General features: G+C 39.1%; 4 non-coding genes across 4 annotated transcripts; 3 read left to right on the top strand and 1 right to left on the bottom strand.

Moving 5' to 3' along the window:
• Positions 1 to 573: 573 nt before the first annotated feature.
• On the bottom strand, positions 574 to 646 carry TRNAF-GAA (transfer RNA phenylalanine (anticodon GAA)). The gene has a single exon. It is a non-coding gene; the product is annotated as a tRNA-Phe (tRNA).
• Positions 647 to 3,058: 2,412 nt separating this feature from the next.
• TRNAL-CAG (transfer RNA leucine (anticodon CAG)) lies at positions 3,059 to 3,141 on the top strand. The gene has a single exon. It is a non-coding gene; the product is annotated as a tRNA-Leu (tRNA).
• A 2,007-nt stretch (positions 3,142 to 5,148) lies between these two features.
• Positions 5,149 to 5,231, top strand: TRNAL-CAG (transfer RNA leucine (anticodon CAG)). The gene has a single exon. It is a non-coding gene; the product is annotated as a tRNA-Leu (tRNA).
• A 6,576-nt stretch (positions 5,232 to 11,807) lies between these two features.
• Positions 11,808 to 11,880, top strand: TRNAF-GAA (transfer RNA phenylalanine (anticodon GAA)). Its single transcript has one exon. It is a non-coding gene; the product is annotated as a tRNA-Phe (tRNA).
• The last annotated feature ends 1,743 nt before the right edge of the window (positions 11,881 to 13,623 follow it).

The following is a 13,623-nucleotide window of genomic DNA, read 5'->3' as shown; positions in this document are numbered from 1 at the left end:
CTCCTTTTATTTTGTTAGGATGTTAGAAATGTTAGATTTCTCACAAAATGCGGTGATGCACCATATTTCTTCAGAATCTACTGTTTGGCCACACAGCAGGGCTTTGAAAATAAGAGCGCTATTTGGATTTTGGAATGCAGATTTTGCAAGAATAGTTTGCAGGTAAAATTTGCAGAGTACCAAAAGTACCAAAACAGCAGAAACCCCCCCAAAGTGACCCCATTTTAGAAATTACTTCTCACAATGAATTCATATACACCACAGCATTTCATAGTCAAACATACATGGTTGAAATCATTCAGCTAGTGTCTGATACATGCTTTCTTTATCAGCTATCAGGTTCCCTTTAAATCCTCTTACAGCTAAGTGAAATGGAAATAAACAAAACAGAGGAAAAATTACAAAAAAATAATAATTTGCTCAAATGGAAAAGTTCCCATTTCTCATCTTTTTAACATTTTATTTTCTGTAGATAGTTAAGATTTTTAGGCCTTTTACATTTTCTTTAAATAATCAGTCCACGTGCTTTGTTTATTTTCTCCTTAAAATGTAAAGAATCAAGAAAAATGATGTTGCCGAAACCCGGGATCGAACCAGGGACCTTTAGATCTTCAGTCTAACGCTCTCCCATCTGAGCTATTTCAGCCAAACACAAACAACTTTAGGAGTGCTAGACACTTGGCAAATGTCAAGCGAAACCCCTGAAAGTAGATATTTTTATTTTTGCTTTGACTGGTTTTTGCAGCATGATTTCTATTTGAAACTCCTGCTATTTTGTTGTACATATTTAATAACTTTCATTAACACTCTTTGTGAATGAGTAGAAAAAAACAGCAATTTTGACAGAGATTTTTTTACATTTTCAATTTGACTCCATTCATCAGGTTCATTCAAACCCTGTGTTTGTGAGACAGGTGATGGTTGCACATAAAAGACAATGTGCATGCATAATGTTACATCAATTTTTATTTGTTATTAAATGCAAATAATTGGCACTGCGTTCAGGTCGCAGTCTCTCTTGGAGGCGTGGGTTCAAATCCCACTTCTGACATCACCTTTTCATGAAACTATACAGATTCTCAGTCAATTATTGATTAGATGGGGATCAAACCAAACTTAGCAATGGGCCTTAAAAAATCCGATCCCAAAGTTACCACTACCTGGGAGTCTTTGGGGTGAATCTGAAATTGTCGTCTATAAACGGAACTCTAGGACCGTGAAATAGTTTTTATGTGCATATGTTAGCTGTCTTGGCACTATGAAAATACTGCCGGCGGTCAATGGGGCGGGACTATTTCAACTCTTTGTGTTCTCTTTCCCTATTAGGGCAGAGACTCCACATCCTATGGGGCTGTTCTGGGAGATTTCTATAAACTGAATTGCCGGTAAGTCTAATTTCATATTTGATTACCTCATTCATCAATAGACCATAAAAATACTTCTTAAACAAAAGCTTAAAAAGCAGGTAATCATAGTTTTAAAGTCTGAAATGCACATGCGATACTGACATCTAAGTTTCAGCACATTTTGGGACAAATGTTTTCACATTGAAAGTTAACAATCATTAAAATATTTTCTCTAAATTGTTGTCTCCTTTTTTGCTCCAATTATTTGCATTTAATAACAAATAAAACTTGATGTAACATTATATATGCACATTGTCTTTTATGTGCAACCATCACCTGTCTCACAAACACAGGGTTTGAATGAACCTGATGAATGGAGTCAAATTGAAAATGTAAAAAAATCTCTGTCAAAATTGCTGTTTTTTTCTACTCATTCACAAAGAGTTAATTAAAGTTATTAAATATGTACAACAAAATAGCAGGAGTTTCAAATAGAAATCATGCTGCAAAAACCAGTCAAAGCAAAAATAAAAATATCTACTTTCAGGGGTTTCGCTTGACATTTGCCAAGTGTCTAGCACTCCTAAAGTTGTTTGTGTTTGGCCGAAATAGCTCAGACGGGAGAGCGTTAGACTGAAGATCTAAAGGTCCCTGGTTAGGTCCCGGGTTTCGACAACATCATTTTTCTTGATTCTTTACATTTTAAGGAGAAAATAAACAAAGCACGTGGACTGATTATTTAAAGAAAATGTAAAAGGCCTAAAAATCTTAACTATCTACAGAAAATAAAATGTTAAAAAGATGAGAAATGGGAACTTTTCCATTTGAGCAAATTATTATTTTTTTGTAATTTTTCCTCTGTTTTGTTTATTTCCATTTCACTTAGCTGTAAGAGGATTTAAAGGGAACCTGATAGCTGATAAAGAAAGCATGTATCAGACACTAGCTGAATGATTTCAACCATGTATGTTTGACTATGAAATGCTGTGGTGTATATGAATTCATTGTGAGAAGTAATTTCTAAAATGGGGTCACTTTGGGGGGGTTTCTGCTGTTTTGGTACTCTGCAAATTTTACCTGCAAACTATTCTTGCAAAATCTGCATTCCAAAATCCAAATAGCGCTCTTATTTTCAAAGCCCTGCTGTGTGGCCAAACAGTAGATTCTGAAGAAATATGGTGCATCATCGCATTTTGTGAGAAATCTAACATTTCTAACATCCTAACAAAATAAAAGGAGGTTTGAAAGTGAATGCTGACAAAAAGTACACATATGAAAAATGCTATTTATTTACATTTTTGTGTGGTGCGACAAGTTGGTTTAAGGATATAAGCAGTCAAAGAATAAAAATGACTAATATTTCAAAATTTTAAACAAAATTTAGATATTTTCACAGAAAAAAACAAAAAATATATTGACCTAAATTTACAGTTAATGTAAAGTACAATGTGTCACAAAAAACACTTTCAGAATTACGGGGATATGTAGAAGCATTCCAGAGTTATTACTGCATACAGTGATAAAAGTCATATTTTTTTTAAAATGGGGCTTGGCCATTTAGCTCAAAATAGGCTTGATAACTAATAGTTTAAACAAATGTATTGAAATAAAAACTGTAATATTAAATATTTTAAAATAATTTTCAATGACAATTACTGGTCATATTTCTTCTGACTAACTTGGAAAGAGTTAAGGCACAGAATCCACAAGAAGTCAGGATGGCCGAGCGGTCTAAGGCACTGCGTTCAGGACGCAGTCTCTCTTGGAGGAGTGGGTTCAAATCCCACTTCTGACATCACCTTTTCATGAAACTATACAGATTCTCAGTCAATTATTGATTAGATGGGGATCAAACCAAACTTAGCAATGGGCCTTAAAAAATCCGATCCCAAAGTTACCACTACCTGGGAGTCTTTGGGGTGAATCTGAAATTGTCGTCTATAAACGGAACTCTAGGACCGTGAAATAGTTTTTATGTGCATATGTTAGCTGTCTTGGCACTATAAAAATACTGCCGGCGGTCAATGGGGCGTGACTATTTCAACTCTTTGTGTTCTCTTTCCCTATTAGGGCGGAGACTCCACATCCTATGGGGCTGTTCTGGGAGATTTCTATAAACTGAATTGCCGGTAAGTCTAATTTCATATTTGATTACCTCATTCATCAATAGACCATAAAAATACTTAATAAACAAAAGCTTAAAAAGCAGGTAATCATAGTTTTAAAGTCTGAAATGTACATGCGATACTGACATCTAAGTTTCAGCACATTTTGGGACAAATGTTTTCACATTGAAAGTTAACAATCATTAAAATATTTTCTCTAAATTGTTGTCTCCTTTTTTGCTCCAATTATTTGCATTTAATAACAAATAAAACTTGATGTAACATTATATATGCACATTGTCTTTTATGTGCAACCATCACCTGTCTCACAAACACAGGGTTTGAATTAACCTGATGAATGGAGTCAAATTGAAAATGTAAAAAAATCTCTGTCAAAATTGCTGTTTTTTTCTACTCATTCACAAAGAGTTAATTAAAGTTATTAAATATGTACAACAAAATAGCAGGAGTTTCAAATAGAAATCATGCTGCAAAAACCAGTCAAAGCAAAAATAAAAATATCTACTTTCAGGGGTTTCGCTTGACATTTGCCAAGTGTCTAGCACTCCTAAAGTTGTTTGTGTTTGGCCGAAATAGCTCAGACGGGAGAGCGTTAGACTGAAGATCTAAAGGTCCCTGGTTAGGTCCCGGGTTTCGACAACATCATTTTTCTTGATTCTTTACATTTTAAGGAGAAAATAAACAAAGCACGTGGACTGATTATTTAAAGAAAATGTAAAAGGCCTAAAAATCTTAACTATCTACAGAAAATAAAATGTTAAAAAGATGAGAAATGGGAACTTTTCCATTTGAGCAAATTATTATTTTTTTGTAATTTTTCCTCTGTTTTGTTTATTTCCATTTCACTTAGCTGTAAGAGGATTTAAAGGGAACCTGATAGCTGATAAAGAAAGCATGTATCAGACACTAGCTGAATGATTTCAACCATGTATGTTTGACTATGAAATGCTGTGGTGTATATGAATTCATTGTGAGAAGTAATTTCTAAAATGGGGTCACTTTGGGGGGGTTTCTGCTGTTTTGGTACTCTGCAAATTTTACCTGCAAACTATTCTTGCAAAATCTGCATTCCAAAATCCAAATAGCGCTCTTATTTTCAAAGCCCTGCTGTGTGGCCAAACAGTAGATTCTGAAGAAATATGGTGCATCATCGCATTTTGTGAGAAATCTAACATTTCTAACATCCTAACAAAATAAAAGGAGGTTTGAAAGTGAATGCTGACAAAAAGTACACATATGAAAAATGCTATTTATTTACATTTTTGTGTGGTGCGACAAGTTGGTTTAAGGATATAAGCAGTCAAAGAATAAAAATGACTAATATTTCAAAATTTTAAACAAAATTTAGATATTTTCACAGAAAAAAACAAAAAATATATTGACCTAAATTTACAGTTAATGTAAAGTACAATGTGTCACAAAAAACACTTTCAGAATTACGGGGATATGTAGAAGCATTCCAGAGTTATTACTGCATACAGTGATAAAAGTCATATTTTTTTTAAAATGGGGCTTGGCCATTTAGCTCAAAATAGGCTTGATAACTAATAGTTTAAACAAATGTATTGAAATAAAAACTGTAATATTAAATATTTTAAAATAATTTTCAATGACAATTACTGGTCATATTTCTTCTGACTAACTTGGAAAGAGTTAAGGCACAGAATCCACAAGAAGTCAGGATGGCCGAGCGGTCTAAGGCACTGCGTTCAGGACGCAGTCTCTCTTGGAGGAGTGGGTTCAAATCCCACTTCTGACATCACCTTTTCATGAAACTATACAGATTCTCAGTCAATTATTGATTAGATGGGGATCAAACCAAACTTAGCAATGGGCCTTAAAAAATCCGATCCCAAAGTTACCACTACCTGGGAGTCTTTGGGGTGAATCTGAAATTGTCGTCTATAAACGGAACTCTAGGACCGTGAAATAGTTTTTATGTGCATATGTTAGCTGTCTTGGCACTATAAAAATACTGCCGGCGGTCAATGGGGCGTGACTATTTCAACTCTTTGTGTTCTCTTTCCCTATTAGGGCGGAGACTCCACATCCTATGGGGCTGTTCTGGGAGATTTCTATAAACTGAATTGCCGGTATGTCTAATTTCATATTTGATTACCTCATTCATCAATAGACCATAAAAATACTTAATAAACAAAAGCTTAAAAAGCAGGTAATCATAGTTTTAAAGTCTGAAATGTACATGCGATACTGACATCTAAGTTTCAGCACATTTTGGGACAAATGTTTTCACATTGAAAGTTAACAATCATTAAAATATTTTCTCTAAATTGTTGTCTCCTTTTTTGCTCCAATTATTTGCATTTAATAACAAATAAAACTTGATGTAACATTATATATGCACATTGTCTTTTATGTGCAACCATCACCTGTCTCACAAACACAGGGTTTGAATGAACCTGATGAATGGAGTCTGTCATGATCTCTGCAGGGAGAGATCATAGCAAGCCTATAGAGGGACAAGCTCTCGGAAGATGGAACTATACTGACCATGAACTAAGCCTGCCGCGCAACTAGAAATAGCCAGGTAGCATTTCCTAATTATAGCTAGATGCCCAGCTCTGGCCTAAGACCTAAATAGCTAGCAGAGGGAAATGTAAGACCTGGCTCACCTCTAGAGAAATATTCCAAAGAAGACAGTAGCCCCCCACATATAATGACGGTGAGTTCAGATGAAACAACAAACGCAGCAGGAAAATAGTCTTAGCAAATTTGAGGTCCGCTTACTAGATAGCAGAAGACAGATAGTATACTTTCATGGTCAGCAGAAAAACACTAACAAAACACCATCCAGAGATTACCTTAAACTCTGGCATTAACTCATAACGCCAGAGTAGCAATCCCTGATCAACGAGAGCTTTCCAGACACAGTAACAAAACTTCAGCTGTGAACTGGAACAAAGAGGCAAAACAAAACATGGACAAAAGTCCAACTTATCTAGTAGTTGTCTAGAAGCAGGAACAAGCACTGAGAGGCATCAGATAACATTGTTGACCGGCAAGAAACCACCAGAGAAATGAGCTTAAATAGCGACACCCACTACTGATGGAACCAGGTGAACCAGGAAAGAGGATGACAAGTCCAATTCCACAAACGGCCACCGGGGGAGCCCAGAATCCAAATTCACAACAGTACCCCCCCCTCAAGGAGGGGGCACCGAACCCTCACCAGATCCACCAGGGCGACCAGGATGAGCCCTATGGAAGGCACGAACAAGATCAGAAGCATGAACATCAGATGCATTGACCCAAGAATTATCCTCCTGGCCGTAACCCTTCCAGTTGACCAGATACTGGAGTCTCCGTCTGGAAACACGAGAGTCCAAAATTTTCTCCACAACGTACTCCAACTCACCCTCAACCAACACCGGAGCAGGAGGCTCAACCGAAGGTACAACAGGTACCTCATACCTGCGCAATAACGACCGATGAAAAACGTTATGAATGGAAAAGGACGCAGGGAGGTCCAAACGGAAAGAAACAGGATTAAGAATCTCCAATATTTTATAAGGGCCGATGAACCGAGGTTTAAACTTAGGAGAAGAGACCCTCATAGGGACAAAACGAGAAGACAACCACACCAAATCTCCAACACAAAGCCGAGAACCAACACGACGATGACGGTTGGCAAAACGCTGAGTCTTCTCCTGGGACAACTTCAAATTGTCCATAACCTGCCCCCAGATGTGATGCAATCTCTCCACCACCGCATCCACTCCAGGACAATCCGAGGATTCCACCTGACCGGAGGAAAATCGAGGGTGAAACCCCGAATTACAGAAAAACGGGGACACCAAGGTGGAAGAGCTGGCCCGATTATTGAGGGCGAACTCTGCCAATGGCAAAAAAGCAACCCAATCATCCTGGTCAGCAGAGACAAAACACCTCAGATATGTCTCCAGGGTCTGATTAGTCCGCTCGGTCTGGCCATTAGTCTGAGGGTGAAAAGCAGATGAAAAAGACAAATCTATGCCCATCCTAGCACAGAATGCCCGCCAAAATCTAGACACAAATTGGGTACCTCTGTCAGAAACGATATTCTCAGGAATACCGTGCAATCGGACAACATTCTGAAAAAACAGAGGAACCAACTCAGAAGAAGAAGGCAACTTGGGCAGAGGAACCAAATGGACCATTTTAGAGAAACGGTCACAGACCACCCAGATGACAGACATCTTCTGGGAAACAGGCAGATCTGAAATAAAATCCATCGAGATGTGTGTCCAAGGCCTCTTAGGAATAGGCAAGGGCAACAGCAGTCCGCTAGCCCGAGAACTACAAGACTTGGCCCGAGCACAAATGTCACATGACTGCACAAAGACTCGCACATCTCGTGACAGGGAAGGCCACCAGAAGGATCTTGCCACCAAATCCCTGGTACCAAAAATTCCGGGATGACCTGCCAATGCAGAAGAATGTACCTCAGAGATGACTCTACTGGTCCAATCATCCGGAACAAACAGTCTATCAGGCGGACAACGATCCGGTCTATCCGCCTGAAACTCTTGCAAGGACCGCCGCAGATCAGGAGAAACTGCCGACAAAATTACTCCCTCCCTAAGGATACCTGTGGGTTCAGAATTACCAGGAGAGTCCGGGTCAAAACTCCTAGAAAGGGCATCTGCCTTAACATTCTTAGAACCCGGTAGGTATGACACCACAAAATTAAAGCGAGAAAAAAATAAAGACCAGCGCGCCTGTCTAGGATTCAGGCGCCTGGCAGTCTCAAGATAAATCAAATTTTTGTGGTCAGTCAATACCACCACCTGATGCCTAGCCCCCTCGAGCCAATGGCGCCACTCCTCAAACACCCACTTCATGGCCAAAAGCTCCCGATTCCCAACATCATAATTCCGCTCTGCGGGCGAAAATTTGCGAGAAAAAAAAGCACAAGGCCTAATGACGGAGCAGTCGGAACCTTTCTGCGACAACACTGCCCCAGCTCCGATCTCCGAAGCGTCAACCTCAACCTGAAAAGGCAGATTCACATCAGGCTGACGCAACACAGGGGCAGAGGCAAAACGGCGCTTAAGCTCCTTAAAGGCCTCTACAGCATGAGGGGACCAATTAGCAACATCAGCGCCTTGTCTGGTCAAATCAGTCAGTGGTTTAACGACATCCGAAAAACCAGCAATAAATCGGCGGTAAAAGTTGGCAAAGCCCAAAAATCTCTGAAGACCCTTAAGAGAGGAGGGCTGAGTCCAGTCACAAATAGCTTGCACCCTGACGGGATCCATCTCAATGGAAGAGGGAGAAAAAATATACCCCAAAAAGGAAATTTTCTGAACCCCAAAAACGCACTTAGACCCCTTCACACATAAAGAATTAGACCGCAGAACCTGAAAAACTCTCCTGACCTGCTGGACATGAGAGTCCCAGTCATCAGAAAAAATCAGAATATCATCCAGATATATTATCATAAATTTATCCAGAAAATCGCGGAAAATATCATGCATAAAAGACTGGAAAACTGAAGGGGCATTAGAAAGACCAAAAGGCATGACCAAATACTCAAAGTGGCCCTCGGGCGTATTAAATGCGGTCTTCCACTCATCCCCCTGCCTGATCCGCACCAAATTATACGCCCCACGAAGATCAATTTTAGAGAACCACTTAGCCCCCTCTATACGAGCAAACAAATCAGTAAGCAATGGCAATGGGTATTGATACTTAACAGTGATCTTATTCAGAAGCCGATAATCAATACATGGTCTCAAAGAGCCGTCTTTCTTTGAGACAAAGAAAAACCCAGCTCCCAAGGGAGAAGAAGATGGACGAATATGTCCCTTTTCCAAAGACTCCTTTATATATTCCCGCATAGCAGCATGTTCCGGCACAGACAGATTAAACAAACGACCCTTTGGATATTTACAACCCGGTATCAAATCTATGGCACAATCGCACTCACGGTGCGGAGGTAACGACCCAAGCTTGGGTTCGTCAAAGACGTCTTGATAATCAGAGAGAAACTCAGGGACTTCAGAGGGAATGGACGAAGAAATAGAAACCAAAGGTAAGTCCCCATGAATACCCTTACATCCCCAGCTCAACACAGACATTGCTCTCCAGTCCAAGACTGGATTGTGAGACTGCAACCATGGCAATCCCAGTACCAAATCGTCATGTAAATTATACAGCACCAGGAAACGAATAATCTCCTGGTGATCCGGATTGATACGCATGGTTACTTGTGTCCAGTATTGTGGTTTATTATTAGCCAATGGGGTGGAGTCAATCCCCTTCAGAGGAATAAGAGTCTCCAAAGGCTCTAAATCAAAACCACAACGATTGGCAAAGGACCAATCCATAAGACTCAGAGCGGCGCCAGAGTCAACATAGGCGTCCGTGGCAATGGATGACAAAGAGCAAATCAGGGTTACAGACAAAATAAACTTAGACTGAATGGTGCCAATGGAAACAGACTTATCAAGCTTCTTTGTACGCCTAGAGCATGCTGATATAACATGAGTAGAATCCCCACAATAGAAACACAATCCATTCTTCCGTCTAAAATTCTGCCGCTCACTCCTGGACAGAATTCTATCACACTGCATACTTTCTGGCGTCTTTTCCATAGACACCGCCAGATGGTGCACCGGTTTGCGCTCCCGCAGACGCCTATCAATCTGAATAGCCATTGTCATTGACTCATTCAGACCTGCAGGCACAGGGAACCCCACCATAACATCCTTAACGGCATCAGAGAGACCTTCTCTGAAAGTTGCCGCCAAGGCGCACTCATTCCACTGAGTAAGCACAGACCATTTACGGAATTTTTGGCAGTAAACTTCAGCTTCGTCTTGCCCCTGAGATAGTGCCATCAAAGTTTTTTCTGCCTGAAGTTCCAAATGAGGTTCCTCATAAAGCAAGCCCAAGGCCAGAAAAAACGCATCCACATCGCGCAACGCAGGATCCCCTGCTGGCAATGAGAAGGCCCAATCTTGAGGGTCACCCCTGAGCAAGGAAATCACAATCCTAACCTGCTGAGCAGGGTCTCCAGCTGAACGAGACTTCAGGGACAAATAAAGCTTACAATTATTTCGGAAATTCTGGAAGCTAGCTCTATTCCCTGTAAAGAACTCCGGCAAAGGAATTCTCGGCTCAGATACCGGAGCATGTACCACAAAATCTTGTAAATTTTGTACTTTCGTGATGAGATTATTCAAACCCGCAGTTACACTCTGAAGATCCATTATTGTCAGGTGCACACAGAGCCATACAGAGATTAGGAGGAGAGAGAGAAAAAAGACTGCAGCAAGGCAGACTGGAGGAAAAAAAAAAAAAAAAAAAAAAAAAAAAATTCCAGCAGACTTCTTATAACTCTCCTTTCTCAACCTGGGTCTTTAACACTTTATTGGCCGGTCAAACTGTCATGATCTCTGCAGGGAGAGATCATAGCAAGCCTATAGAGGGACAAGCTCTCGGAAGATGGAACTATACTGACCATGAACTAAGCCTGCCGCGCAACTAGAAATAGCCAGGTAGCTTTTCCTAATTATAGCTAGATGCCCAGCTCTGGCCTAAGACCTAAATAGCTAGCAGAGGGAAATATAAGACCTGGCTCACCTCTAGAGAAATATTCCAAAGAAGACAGTAGCCCCCCACATATAATGACGGTGAGTTCAGATGAAACAACAAACGCAGCAGGAAAATAGTCTTAGCAAATTTGAGGTCCGCTTACTAGATAGCAGAAGACAGATAGTATACTTTCATGGTCAGCAGAAAAACACTAACAAAACACCATCCAGAGATTACCTTAAACTCTGGCATTAACTCATAACGCCAGAGTAGCAATCCCTGATCAACGAGAGCTTTCCAGACACAGTAACAAAACTTCAGCTGTGAACTGGAACAAAGAGGCAAAACAAAACATGGACAAAAGTCCAACTTATCTAGTAGTTGTCTAGAAGCAGGAACAAGCACTGAGAGGCATCAGATAACATTGTTGACCGGCAAGAAACCACCAGAGAAATGAGCTTAAATAGCGACACCCACTACTGATGGAACCAGGTGAACCAGGAAAGAGGATGACAAGTCCAATTCCACAAACGGCCACCGGGGGAGCCCAGAATCCAAATTCACAACAGGAGTCAAATTGAAAATGTAAAAAAATCTCTGTCAAAATTGCTGTTTTTTTTCTACTCATTCACAAAGAGTTAATGAAAGTTATTAAATATGTACAACAAAATAGCAGGAGTTTCAAATAGAAATCATGCTGCAAAAACCAGTCAAAGCAAAAATAAAAATATCTACTTTCAGGGGTTTCGCTTGACATTTGCCAAGTGTCTAGCACTCCTAAAGTCGTTTGTGTTTGGCCGAAATAGCTCAGATGGGAGAGCGTTAGACTGAAGATCTAAAGGTCCCTGGTTCGATCCCAGGTTTCGGCAACATCATTTTTCTTGATTCTTTACATTTTAAGGAGAAAATAAACAAAGCACGTGGACTGATTATTTAAAGAAAATGTAAAAGGCCTAAAAATCTTAACTATCTACAGAAAATAAAATGTTAAAAAGATGAGAAATGGGAACTTTTCCATTTGAGCAAATTATTATTTTTTTGTAATTTTTCCTCTGTTTTGTTTATTTCCATTTCACTTAGCTGTAAGAGGATTTAAAGGGAACCTGATAGCTGATAAAGAAAGCATGTATCAGACACTAGCTGAATGATTTCAACCATGTATGTTTGACTATGAAATGCTGTGGTGTATATGAATTCATTGTGAGAAGTAATTTCTAAAATGGGGTCACTTTGGGGGGGTTTCTGCTGTTTTGGTACTTTTGGTACTCTGCAAATTTTACCTGCAAACTATTCTTGCAAAATCTGCATTCCAAAATCCAAATAGCGCTCTTATTTTCAAAGCCCTGCTGTGTGGCCAAACAGTAGATTCTGAAGAAATATGGTGCATCACCGCATTTTGTGAGAAATCTAACATTTCTAACATCCTAACAAAATAAAAGGAGGTTTGAAAGTGAATGCTGACAAAAAGTACACATATGAAAAATGCTATTTATTTACATTTTTGTGTGGTGCGACAAGTTGGTTTAAGGATATAAGCAGTCAAAGAATAAAAATGACTAATATTTCAAAATTTTAAACAAACTTTAGATATTTTCACAGAAAAAAACAAAAAATATATTGACCTAAATTTACAGTTAATGTAAAGTACAATGTGTCACAAAAAACACTTTCAGAATTACGGGGATATGTAGAAGCATTCCAGAGTTATTACTGCATACAGTGATAAAAGTCATATTTTTTTTAAAATGGGGCTTGGCCATTTAGCTCAAAATAGGCTTGATAACTAATAGTTTAAACAAATGTATTGAAATAAAAACTGTAATATTAAATATTTTAAAATAATTTTCAATGACAATTACTGGTCATATTTCTGCTGACTAACTTGGAAAGAGTTAAGGCACAGAATCCACAAGAAGTCAGGATGGCCGAGTGGTCTAAGGCGCTGCGTTCAGGTTGCAGACTCTGGGTTCAAATCCCATTTCTGACATCACCTTTTCATGAAACTATACAGATTCTCAGTCATGATGGGGATCAAACCAAACTTAGCAATGGGCCTTAAAAAACCTGATCCCAAAGTTACCACTACCTGGGAGTCTTTGGGGTGAATCTGAAATTGTCGTCTATAAACGGAACTCTAGGACCGTGAAATAGTTTTTATGTGCATATGTTAGCTGTCTTGGCACTATAAAAATACTGCGGGCGGTCAATAGGGCGTGACTATTTCAACTCTTTGTGTTCTCTTTCCCTATTAGGGCTGAGACTCCACATCCTATGGGGCTGTTCTGGGAGATTTCTATAAACTGAATTGCCGGTAAGTCTAATTTCATATTTGATTACCTCATTCATCAATAGACCATAAAAATACTTAATAAACAAAAGCTTAAAAAGTAGGTAATCATAGTTTTAAAGTCTGAAATGCACATGCGATACTGACATCTAAGTTTCAGCACATTTTGGGACAAATGTTTTCACACTGAAAGTTAACAATCATTAAATTATTTTCTCTAAATTGTTGTCTCCTTTTTTGCTCCAATTATTTGCATTTAATAACAAATAAAACTTGATGTAACATTATATATGCACATTGTCTTTTATGTGCAACCATCACCTGT

This window comes from Ranitomeya variabilis, chromosome 4 (assembly GCF_051348905.1).
Source record: "Ranitomeya variabilis isolate aRanVar5 chromosome 4, aRanVar5.hap1, whole genome shotgun sequence".
Taxonomy (NCBI): Eukaryota; Metazoa; Chordata; class Amphibia; order Anura; family Dendrobatidae; genus Ranitomeya; species Ranitomeya variabilis.
The sequence above is the reverse complement of the archived record's forward strand: the minus strand, read 5'-3'. Positions and strand labels throughout refer to the sequence as shown.